Source organism: Tupaia chinensis, unplaced genomic scaffold (genome assembly GCF_000334495.1).
Source record: "Tupaia chinensis unplaced genomic scaffold, TupChi_1.0 Scaffold138126_1, whole genome shotgun sequence".
NCBI classification, from domain to species: Eukaryota; Metazoa; Chordata; class Mammalia; order Scandentia; family Tupaiidae; genus Tupaia; species Tupaia belangeri.
The window spans coordinates 1,862,702-1,876,067 of NW_006198026.1; the positions used below are offsets into that span (position 1 = coordinate 1,862,702).

The 13,366-nt window shown below is 34.6% G+C and overlaps 1 protein-coding gene across 1 annotated transcript in view; it reads left to right on the forward strand.

Annotated features, from left to right (window-relative positions):
* Nucleotides 1–13,366, forward strand: part of LOC102500653 (MAM domain-containing glycosylphosphatidylinositol anchor protein 2) — a 550,208-nt gene that overhangs the window by 510,666 nt on the left and 26,176 nt on the right. Inside the window, exons 12-15 of the mRNA XM_027776806.1 lie at nucleotides 1,600–1,777; nucleotides 6,687–6,707; nucleotides 10,857–11,012; nucleotides 11,625–11,783. The gene's annotated coding sequence lies outside the window, so the exon portion shown is untranslated. The remainder of the gene's footprint in view (nucleotides 1–1,599; nucleotides 1,778–6,686; nucleotides 6,708–10,856; nucleotides 11,013–11,624; nucleotides 11,784–13,366) is intronic.

Below are 13,366 nucleotides of genomic sequence, written 5' to 3' on the forward strand. Positions count from 1 at the left end.
CTATGACTTATTCATTGAGGGGAGATATATTTGGGGGGGAGAGAGAGAGAAAGAAATTTCTATGTAGACGACCTACAGATTTATTTCACTTTTCCAATTATTATACCCTGTTTTAGTTGCTAAAATATAATTTTCAGTAAGTGATATAGTAATTCTAAAGAAAATAATTCAAATATATAACCATTATTAACAAAAAGTCTATAGATTTTTATTGGATCTTATCAGATTAATCAAGTTCCCTTATTTTCTAGCTTGATAATCATTTTAGTATAAACAGGAGAGATAGATTGCCAAATGTTTTTATAATTATTTATTTTATTTATTATTGTTACTTTTACAATTTGCCACAGGATTTGTGTGCTCACCAGAGAGAGAGAGAGAGGGAAAGTGAGAAAGCAAGCCACCAAGTCCAGTGCTCAACCAAGGTGGGAGTCCAACAACTTAACCACCCCGCCACCTGCTGACCCCAGTTGTCAACTTTTTTTTCACCTAGTAAAAATATTTTTTTTCCTTTCTTGTCAGTTAATTATGTTAATGCACGTCCTTCCTAATATTAAACAATTTTTGCATCCTTGCAAAATAAATTAAACTAGATACAACATGACTTTTTAGAACTTAACAACTTTAGGGACCAGCAGTTAGCGTAATGGCTATGTCGCTGGACTCCCACATAGTCGACCATGGTTCACGTCCTGGACCCGGTGGCTTAAAACTCACACCGGGCACGTGTGCATGCGTGCCCAAGATCCTGAGAGAAGAATGGAGGAGAAGGGATTGTGATGTGGCCATCCCCCCTGGGGGGTGATTCTCGCTTTCTGTCTCTCTGTCTTTGTCTGGCGAGCGCATGCGCCGTATAGCAAAAACCTCTACAAAAAAAAAAAAGAACTTAACAACTTTAATTTGTATATGCAATTTTTCTTTCTCCTACACCTTAATTTTTTTGTTGTTTTTTAAATTAAATAAAATTAATTTGAGAATTAATGTTTTTCTTGTTCTTTTATGTCTATGGACACTTTTATATATATAAAATTATAACTGTCATTTCCAGAACAATTTCTACCACTGTTCTGTAAAATTGCCTGAGCATTTTCATTTTATTATGCATGTGACTACTTGATATCATTTTATATGACACAGTCATTTTACTGTATATAGTATATTTTTAATACACGTGAAGAAGTTAAGGGCTTAGTATTATTTGTTTGTTTTATGCCTGTAATGCTTGGAATACATCCGACAACTGTTATACATGCAACACATAGGTGTGTTAATACAATTAAAAAGTTGTGAGTATTGGGACCAGCAGTTAGTGTAATGGCTATGTCGCTGGATTCCCACGTAGTCGACCGCAGTTCGCATCCCAGACCCGGTGGCTTAAAACGCCGGGCGCGTGTGTGTGCATGCCCAAGATCCCAAGAGGAGAATGGAGGAGAAGGGTGGCCATCCCTCTTAGGGGTTGATTTCTCGCTTTCTGTCTCTCTGTCTCTCTCTGTCTGTCTGGCGAGCGCACGCACCCTATCGCGAAAACCTCTCTAAAAAAAAAAAAAAGTTGTGGGTATTGAGTCTCATATGCTGTTAACATAATTATTTTGCTTTCAGGCTGGACAGCAGCGTTGGTGGGAACAAGAGATTAAAATAAATGGAAATATTCAAAAGGGAGAGTTAATTACATATAATTTGACCGAACTAATTAAACCAGAGGCTTATGAAGTCCGACTAACTCCACTCACCAAATTTGGTGAAGGAGATTCAACAATTCGTGTGATCAAATACAGTGGTAAGTAACCTTTCACCTAAAAGTATTAATTTGTATATTAAACTTCATGTCATATTTAGAGTACAGCCATCTACCAAGTTTGATGCAAGCAAAATTAAACATATTGACTTTCTGCATTATCAGTAAGGTGACCAAAACACCCAAAATGCCCATTCCCAAAAAAAACCCTAGTCACCATAAATTGTTAACATTTTATTACAAATGTAAAGATAAAGAATAATGTTTTAGTTAATATTGAACTTATGTGATAATATTGATAATTTCCCTTTATTTTTGATCCCAGAAGTTATATGATGTAATATTTGTCTGCATTTTATATTTTTAAATTATTGATGACTTTAAAATGTGTTTCTCCTTGAAGAGTTAAGAAATATGAACAAAATGTTTTTTCTGTTTCTTTATGAAGTCAAGACTTTATTTTTAGGACTATTTTATGTTAACAGAAAGTTGAGCGTCAACTACAGAATTCTCTTCCTCCAACAGTTTCCTTTTTTTTAACATTTTATTTTAGTTTGGTACATTTGTGCTGATTGACTAATGAATATCGATACAACATGACTAAAGGGAGTAATTTACATTTGGATTAATTATTTGTGTTCTACAGTTATGTGAGTTTTAAAAAGTGTGTAATGTCATTTATCCAGCGTTACAATATCACATGGAATAGTTTGCTGTCCTGAATATCCCTTGTGCTGTACCCACTTACACTCCCTGCCCACCTCCCATCTGGCACCCTCTGACCTTTCTAACTCTCTGGAGTTTTTTCTTTTAGAGACTGTTGTATAGTTGGAATCTAGTAGTAGTAGAATCATGTAGTCTTTTTGGACTGGCTTATTTTGCTTCGTAATACACATTTAAGGTTTTTTCATGTCTATTTGTGGATTATGTTCAATTTTCATGAAAAAATGAATATGTATACTGTAGACTGGTTTATCTATAAATGTTAGATATTTATAGTGATGTAAAGGCATATTAGAATAAGTGACTATCTTTCTTTAAATGTAGTAATATGCATTTTTTAATGTTAGTGTTATAAATATTAGCCCAGAAAAGCAATTGCTATTCTGTAGTCATGTCCATAATTCTATTGGGAAGACAGCTGCAGAACATTTCAGTGTAGAAAAGTTGTATATGTTTTATAAAATATGAATTATTTTCCTCTTTATCTAATGTTTATGCTTCTGCCCTTATTTTATAAAATTATAGACTATGGCTTTCCCTAAATAAGTATTTAAAAATATATATAATGTCAGTACATCTTAATGAAAACTCTGAGGCAATAAAATAAAAAATGGATGTAGAAAATAAGTATTTCTTTTAGTTCTAAGTTTTTTAAGTGACCTTACTTTATGAAGCATATATATTAAACTCTTTTTGTTTCAGAGAGATTTTTGTTTCAGTGCACATGTGTTTGCTGGAGAGACAGAGAGAGACAGAGAGACAGAAAGTGAGAAATCATCCCCTGGGGGGATGACCATGCCGCAATCCCTTCTCCTCCATTCTCTTCTCAGGATTTTGGGCATGCACACACACATATCCAGAGTGAGTTCAAGCTGCCAGGTCCCAGACCTGAACCGCAGTCAACTACATGGGAGCCCAGTGACATAACCATTATGTTATCTTCTGGTCCCAAGCCTTAAACATTTTAATGAAAATTATCTTTATACAATATAGATTTTGGCAAAGTATACATTAATAGTGTGCAGTCATTATATTATGGACTGCTATAACAACATACCATAGACCAGGAGGCTTATACAACAGAAATTTATTTCTCACAGTTGTAGAAGTTGGCAAGTCCAAGATCAAGCATGATTAGTTTCTGGTGAGGAAACTCTTTCAGACGTGTGGATGGCTGCCTTTTCAATGTGTTTTTTTGTTTTGTTTTTTTGTTCTTTTGAGAGGTTTTTGCTATAGGGTGCGTGCGCTCGCCAGACAGACAGAGAGAGACAGACAGAAAGCGAGAAATCACCTCCCCAGGAGGGATGGCCACGCCGCAATCCCTTCTCCTCCATTCCCCTCTTGGGATTTTGGGCACGCACAGACACGTGCCCGGCGTGAGTTTTAAGTCACCGGGTCCAGGACGCGAACTGTGGTCGACTACATGGGAGTCCAGCGACATAGCCATTACGCTAACTGCTGGTCCCTCAACGTGTTTTCCCATAGCAAAGAAAGAGCAGTCTGGAATGTCCTAATAAGAACACACATACCATGAATTAGGCCCTCACCTTTATGACCTCATTAGACCTTAATTACCTTATTAAGGTCCCTATCTCTAAATATAGTCACATTGGGATTAGGCTTCAAAGCATGAACTTTGTTGGGATATACAATTCAATCTAACAGACTTATTTTTTTAAAAGAGGATTTTGCCTTTTTAAGGCACGTGAGCTCGCCAGAGGAAGAGTGAGTGACAGTGAGAGAGAAAGTGAGAAATCACCCCAGGAGTGATGGCCATGCTGCAATCCCTTCTTCTACATTCTCCTCTTGGGACTTTGAGCAAGCACGCGCATATATCCAGCGTGATTTTCAAGCCACCAGGTCTGGGACGCAAACCACGGTCAGCCATGTTGGAGTCCAGCAATGTAACCTCTGCACCATCTGCTGACCCCTATAACAGACTTTTAAAAAAAAATTAGACATAAGTTCAAGTTTTAGAAAATGGATTCACAAGAATGTTTAAAATTTAGAATTGGCAGATTTTCACAAAGTAAACTGTACTATTTATAGTGAATTTGGTCACTAAATATTTGAGAAGACTCAATTAAAATCCTCTATGGTTAAAAGTAACATATAGATATCACTTTTTTTAGAACTAAATTATAATTTAAAGATGCTTATTTATTTGAAAGGTAGTGAATAGAAATTTTTATAATCCCATATTATTTTAACTATGAAATAATTTTTATTTTACTAATATATTTTTAGATCACAAAATACTGATGTATTGTAAAAATATGGAATTATATTTTGTCTACTTTCAGTAGAACTAGTAAATGTAGAGTCCCTTCTTTATGTTATTCATTTTATAATTTGGAATGTGGAATGTAGAACCATAAAAGCAAATAAGGTAATGATAATTGTTTTCTATATTTAGAAATAGTAAAAGTAGGGCCAGCTGGTGACATGGTGGTTAAAGTAGCTGGATTCTACATGGTTGACTGAGCAATTGGCACGTCCCAGACCGTCAGCTTGAAAAACGTGCTGGTCACATATATGTCTGTGCCCAAGATCTCAGGAGGAGAATGGACACAAAGGGATAGCAGCATGACCATGCCCCCTGAGGAGAGATTCTCACTTTCCTTCTCCTTCTTTTTTTTTCTGTCTCTGTCTGGCAAGTGCACATACCCTATAGCAAACTTTTTGAAGAGAATTTTTGCCTTACAGTGCATGTGCTTGCCAGAGAGAGACAGATACAGTGAGAAGGAAAGTGAGAAATCATCGTTCGGGGGATGGCCACTCTGTCACCCCTTCTCCTCCATCCTCCTTCCAGGATTTGGGTACACGCGCATCTGGGTGCATTGTGAGGTTCAAGCCACCAGATCCTCCAACTGCTATCAACCAGTGTGATTCAGCGATGCAACCACTGCTTCTGCTGGTCCCACTCTGTAACAAATTTTTTAAAAAAGAGAGATAGGGGCCACAGGTGTTGTGGAGGTTAAGGCATTGGACTTCCATATGACCAACCATATGGTTGAGACCCAGACTCTGCTACTTAAAACTCATACTGGGTACATGCATGTGTGTGTCCAAAATCCCAGGAGGAGAATGGAGAAGTGACTGTAGTGTGGCCATCTCCTCCAGGGAGGAGAGTTCTCACTTTCCCTCTTACTTTCTCTCTGGCAAATACACATTCCCTATGGTAAAAACCTTAAAAAAGAGAAAGAAAGATAGTAAAAATTACTGAGAAATAACTCAATTTGTTAAAATTGATCTCAATGTACTAATGTAACAATTATATGCAAAATGTGCTTTGTTCATATATATGTGATTTTGTCTATCACACTTTACTAGTAATGTTCAAGTTTAATCAAAGTTGTAATGGCAAACGAAGAAAATAACAAAACTGATGTAAAGTTCTACAGGGTAGATTAACTGCCAGTTGCAGTCTTGGGAAACTACAATAATGTTCTCCATCTAAAGTAAAATTTTCCCTCAGAGTGAGAAAAATGCCTAATTAATATGTATAGATACCATTTTGCCTCTTATGTTAGATATATCTTTGTTGATATTTTTGGTAAAGCTGTAAGTATTCATTTCTCTTAGGGTGGAAATTAGTTAGCACTTGTTACAAAAATAATTCAGTTTCTGAAAAAAAATTATTTTGTAAGGTTACAAATATGCAGAATGTATTTCTTACCATTTCAAAATTATGTGTGTATGTGTATTATTGTGTTTTAATATACTTAAAGTGGAATTGATGTAGCTATTTATTTTAGAACATATACTATGATATGATATGAAGATTGCTTTATTTTTACATATACCATGTTATTCTTGCTAGAAATAGATAACAACAACATCAAAAAGTATAATCCTGCTAGATAATTGCTTTAGTTGTAAAACTAACTAGATTATACGTTCTTACTCTCTGCCTCAGTTTTGATATCTGGGTTCTGTTCAACACAGGTTATGTATAAAAGGTCAGCAATTCCATTCCTGTAAAATGAACAAATCCCCATGCTTTTCAGTATTGATTTTTTTGACACTTTGAGGCTGTTATTGCTGTGCTCCAAAGTAGATTTTGTTCAATGCTTTAGAACAAAAATGGATTGTAGATATAATTCTCTATGGCCACAGTAGGAAAGATCATTAAGTTTTAGTAAGGAACTCTGATATACTGATTAGACTTTTATTTATAAAAGACATTAAAGACATGCTAACTTTTTTTTTTTCACTTTTCTTGTAGCTCCTGTAAATCCCCACTTGAGTAAGTATTATTTCACTATATTCCATACTTAAGGAAAATAGGACATTTATAAATCTGTAGAGAATATTCAACAACTATTCTTATTTGGTTTAAAGCAATGATTTTGAATTAGTAAAACTGTCATCAAATGTGAACTTTAAATTTCAAAGGATTTGGGTTATAAAGACATTGATGTTTATAAATTTTCCTGAATATGGAAATAAAGATTTATTTTCCCAAATTTCTTAATATTTACTATATCTATAACTATGCAATTATTATTTTCTTTTGTGAGATTATAATTCATTTTTTATTGTTACATATTCCTTTGATTTCCATTCTTTTTTTTATCTATAATCTACTCAGAAGAGTATAGCTACTTAGAAAGTGCTACATGAGTGGTTTACTTGAGTTATTTTTCATAAATTCCTACTTTAAGTCACAGCGTGTTTGTTCTGATTGAGGTAATGAATTCTGTAAAATTAAAAATTTTGGAACTTTGGAAAATTGCTTTTCTTTTTTATATAAAGGTTATATGTGCAAGATGACATATATATATGAAAAATATTTCCATGTGAAAATCTCCTTATCACTAGAAAACAGCTTCAGGTTGAAAATAAGATTTCCCTTGAAAATCCACTCTAAAACATTATTCCAGGAGAGATTTTTTTTATTTTAAATATAAGGTTTGGTTTCTGTAGATTTTAAGGAGTGACTAAAGAGGTAGGTGCAAGAGAATCATTGGCTATTAGGCTCCTTATTCTAGAGTTTAATTCTTTCTTCATCATATTGGGAAGGAATCAAGGAAATAAAACAAAATTTTGGAGACTATAAACATAGAATGTTTGACATATCTGTATTTCTTTTATCTCTTTACACTCAGCCAAAATTATATTATAATTAGAAAACTTGTAGAAACTTGAAGACTAGTTAATCCTCAGTTCTAGTCTTTGTGAAAATCCTAAACTTTATTACTTTCCTATTTTATGAGCTCTTTTAATATTTAAGATAACGTTGACATTTGTTAATTTTATACATCTCAGTGCATTTTTATTTTCTATAAAATATTCTTTATTCCAATAAACTATTTTAGGAATAAATTATTTTGCACACATTTATAAAGATCTCATTCAAAGTTACAGGATAATCATAAAGTTATGGCCCTAAATAATTTTTTTTCTCATTCATCTCCCAAATTTTTAAAAAACATCTCCAGTAATCAGTTTCTCAACTATAAGATGTATGTCCTCAAAATTAATGAAGAAATAGTGATATTAGTTATGTATTTTTCTATGATTTGCATTATTATGGTAATTATAATCTCATAAACAACTTGTATCATATATAAAAGAATCTAAATTCCGAAAAAAATTAAGTATATCTAAATTTTTTTATAAATTGTATAACAATACAATCTCACAAATTGTATTGTTATTTAACTTTATTATGAGGACCTTGGTATTCATGTTTCAGGGACCAGCAGTTAGCCTAACGGCTATACTGCTGGACTCCCATGTAGTCGACCATGGTTCAAGTCTCATACCAGGTGGCTTAAACTCACGCTGGACGTGTGTGTGTGCGTGCCCAAGATCCTGAGAGGAGAATGGAGAAGGGACCGCAGCATGGCCATCACCCCGGGGGGTGATTTCACACTTTCTGTCTCTCTGTCTCTCTCTGTTTTTCTGGTGAGCACACATGTCCTATAGAAAAACCTCTCCAAAAAGAAAAAAAAATTCATGTTTCAAAAGTTATTTTTAAACACGTTTTAAAAAGTCTAAGTTAAATTTTAAAAACCATATTGTTAAATGGTGTCACAAAAAAATCTATCATATATAATTTCATAAAACATATCAAAGATTTTACAAAAGATCTAGAAATGGAAATCCTCAATCTTTACTTATGTTTGTTTGATGTTTTTTTGTGTATTGTATAATATAATAAACAGCAAAAATATTTAAACTAAAACACTGCTCTTGCGCAATGTCAGTAATTCCAAAGTAGCAACTAAAGAAATTTCATATGGTACTCAAAAGATATTTTAAGGAATATGTGCAGGGGCCATCAGATGGTGTAGTGGTTATGTCACTGGAGTCCCACATGACCAACCTTGGTTTGAGTCCTAGACCTGATGCCTTGAAACTCATGCTGGTTGCATGTGCATGCATGCCCAAGATCCCAGGAAGAGAATGAAAGAGAAGCCATTCCCCCCGGGGTGGGGGGGTGACTTATCACTTTCCCTCTCACTATCTCTGTCTCTCTCTGGTGAGTGCATGTGCCCTAAGGCAAAAATATCTTCAAAAAAACAAACAAAAAAAGAAATCCATGCACACATATAACTACACCGTTGTCACCAAAATCATGTCATTGACAGCATCCAGAGGTATGTCTTGATATAGTATAAGATTTGTGATAGGGGAACCAGCAGTTAGTGTAATGGCTATGTCGCTGGACTCCCACGTAGTCGACCACGGTTTGCGTCCCAAACCCAGTGGCTTAAAACTCACACCGGGCGCGTGTGCGTGCGTGCCCAGGATCCCGAGAGGAGAATGGAGGAGAAGGGATTGCGGCGTGGCCATCCCCTCTGGGGGGTGATTTCTCGCTTTCTGTCTCTCTGTCTCTCTCTGTCTGTCTGCAAGCGCAGTGCCCTATAGTGAAAAACCTCTCAAAAAAAATAAAATAAAATAAAAAAACTCACGCTGGGCACGTGTGCATGCGTGCCCAAGATCCCGAGAGGAGAATGGAGGAGAAGAGATTGCAGCGTGACCATCCCCCCTGGGGGATGATTTCTCACTTTCTGTCTCTATGTCTCTCTCTCTCTGTCTGTCAAGTGCACACGCCCTATAGTGAAAATCTCTCAAAAAAAAAAAAAAAATTTGTGACATATGTGTTTTAATAAATATTTTATGTGGAATATTATTTATCTACAAATTTACTGATTTAGACTCCCATAAATGCTTATATTCTCTGTGACCCTATGTAGAGTATAAATGAATACAAAGAGTTACAGCAAAGTCTTTTTAATCTGAAAATCAAATTTAAAGGGAAAGTCCCTGTTTTATTTTTAGTTATAAGGGTTAATAGGTTTCAATGAATTCAGGTCGGTGGTCTTTAACCAAGGGCTTCATCCCCAAGGACATGTGATAAATCTTCCACATTGTGAGGCAAAAATGGGGCTCAATGGTAGTCTCTATTCTTTAGATGTGTGTATCTTTTTTAACTTAGGGACCTTGGATTCTGCTTTATTTTATCATTTAATAGCAGACTTTAGCCAAAGTTTTCTCCTCTTTGAGCTTCATTTGTGAGGAATTTCATAAAATTGTTATGAGGTTTAATGAAATAATATACAGTATGCTTAGTTTTTCTCAGTTGAAGGTATACATTCTTTAATTATCTCATGGACCTTATTAATTTTTTTCAACCTATTTTTCAAGCAAGATGCATCCAATCGAAAAGCTTCTGGTATCTAAAAATGTTACTATCACCCATGTTTCAGGGGTAGTTGGAAAACATCTCTGAACTTGTATTGGTTCTGAATTCAGCATATGGTAGGCATCCGAGAATTCCCAGTCATTTCCTGAGGGTCTTCATAAAGCCTTTTCATGACTTCATTTCAAATGAATTTCGAACATCTGGCAAATCCACATTCAAATAAAGTATGAAAGATGACTGCTTTTCAAAGTAATTTCGATTATTTTGCCCTAAGCAAACGTCCATTTGTGCAAATGGGTAAATGTGAAAGCATCTCTATTCTCGTTTTGAAAAATTATAAACTAAAAGTTTACATCTTTACAGCCATCAGGTAAATTTTAAAATATAACTTTTCAATCAACAATTTTCCTGTATTTACAAAGTGAACGTTGGAAAATTCTTCAGCCAAGAATCAAGTATGAATTATACTCTTGAATTATAGTTTTCTGGACATTTTAGAGGAAAATGGTTTGGTTCTTAATTATTCAATGAGACATTTATGTATTAAAATTGTTTTTCTTGCTCATAAAATTGGAACTGTTTGATGTTTGCTTTTAATCTTGTACAGCGTTAGACCTTAGTGCCATTATCATGATCTTGCCTTATTATTTCTGTATGTTTTTTCAATTTTTCCTGTAAAAGTATTGCAATGCTTGTATTAATTTAACTGATATTAATTACTTTAATTAAATCTGTTAACAGGAGAATTTCACTGTGGATTTGAAGATGGTAACATTTGTTTGTTCACCCAAGATGATACAGATAATTTTGACTGGACTAAGCAAAGTACTGCAACAAGAAATACAAAATATACTCCTAACACGGGACCTAACGCTGATCGTAGCGGCTCCAAAGAAGGTAAGAGGGGGGCCGGCAGGTAGTTAAGGGCGCTGGAATCGCATGTCGCTGACTGCAGGTCAAGTCTCAGGTCTGGCAGTTTGCTTTCTCACTTTCGTGCTCTCTCACTCTCTTAATCTCTCTCTCTCTGGTCAAATTAAAATAAATAAAGTTAAATAATTCTTTAAAACAAAAACGAAGGTAAGAGAGTATGAGATTCTGTGTTCACAGGCATCAAAAATTTTTAAAATGCTATGAACATGAAATACAAGAGACTAGCTAGATATTTAAAGGTTATGGAATAAAAACATTAATATTTTACATACAGTATCAATTATTTAGATACTTTCAGTTTGTAGACATTAATTCTTTTCTCATAACTTGCTAATATATTAAGAATATGAGAGATCAATTTCCAATTTTGTCTCAAATATTTGTGCATACTATTTTTAATTAGGAAGACAATTTATTCTTTGTTAAAACCATTATTAGTTATGTCAATACATAGAGTTTATAAATGAGATGTACATCCTCCTTTCAATCTTGATATGAAAATTGTAAAGCTTTGCAATGATTTAAAATGTCATGTTGTCTAATAATACTGTACTTAAACACTCTTTTGTCTGCTTTAAGGCTTTTATATGTATATTGAAACGTCTCGACCCAGATTGGAAGGCGAAAAGGCTCGACTTCTCAGCCCTGTTTTCAGCATAGCTCCCAAAAATCCTTATGGACCTACAAACACTGCATATTGCTTCAGTTTCTTTTATCACATGTATGGACAGCATATAGGTGAGAGTGCCAGAACTGCTGTTTCTTCTCAAGTTAATCATAACTAAGCAGAAAAACGTTCATATTACATAGCACAGAAACAAATTTAATCAAAGGATACCATGATTCATTTTTAAATGATATACTTGCACATTGCAAAATATGATGTTAAGAATTCTCCCATCACCTGATTTCCCAAATTTAGATTAGAATTTGAACTTTTATGCACTACTTACATTTTCTAAAATTCCAATTAAGGCAGGACATGAATGGGTTAAATTTTTATGAGATCTTCTTATGGAATTGATAGAGCATAACTTAGGCCATTTCTCTTCAAACAAATTTGTTGGAATGCTAACACATATTAACAATGATGAAAAGGAATACTGTCATACTGGTACACTGATAAGTGCTTTTGGCACCATCCATATATTTGGAATATTGGTGTTTTTTTTCTTATTTACAAAGTATGTGCAACATGCCTGATAGAATTTAAGAATATCCTAGGTTCTTAAGAGCATGAAAAAATGAAGGCGCAGTCTCCTGCACGGTAATGGAGTCTAAGATGAGTAAATACATAGCTGTGCTAGATAGAATATCACATAACACAAATTACGGACCTAGCATGATCATAAAAGTCTACAGATTTTTATGTTTAATTCTAGAGCTCAAAAAAGAAAATAAAAATTAGCCACCCCATAGTGTCATGGTTAAGGCAGCCGGATTCCACATGACCAGCTGTGCAGTTTGAGTCCTGGACCCTGTGACTTGAAAAACACAGGCGTATGTATGTTTGTGCACCCATGCCCAAAATTCTGAAAGGAGTGATGTGGGGGGAGAAGGGCTTACACTCTCTTAAATTATAATATTCTATTCCACACTGTTCTAGAGTATATCACATAATATATAAGAAGTACACTCACTTTTCTAATGTGAGACAAAATTCTGAATAGTGAAGCATATATAGGCCCACAGAGCTTAGACAAAGAGTCTGTGGATCTATTTTTGGTTGAAGAATGAAACAGTGCTTCACAGCCAAACCTATTAATTAGTATTCTCCACAGTAAAGTAACAAGTGACATGCCTGGGAAAGTAGATCTTGTGAAGTGAAAAATAACCTCAACCAAAGACAAGAGACATGGTCTAGAACTATAGAATTGTCACTCCAGCACTTCAGAGAAGGAACTTAAGTGTCTGGTTCCTAGCTTCCTCAATTCTAAAATAGGCATAGCAGTTCCTATTTCAGAAAGCTGTAGTTAAATGAAATAGCATACATAAGATCTTCTATGAGATGGCAGACACTTAAAATCTTAGGTTATGCTGACTCTCGGATAATAATAGCAATAATAAAGTAATGACATGCTTGTGGGATACTATTTATCATGGACCAAGTCACATCAATAGATTATTTCTCTAAATAATAGATACTGCTCCAAATTAAATAGATATTTGTACTCATTAAAATCATTGTCCTAATCTATGGAAAGATTTCTTAGATTTTAATCACTTTGACCGTCAAAGAGTTGCTAAGTAGCGAAGCCATAGTACTAATGTGGGAAGCTGAAGCCAGACTCTGCTTTCATCAAACATTCGTCACTACTGTG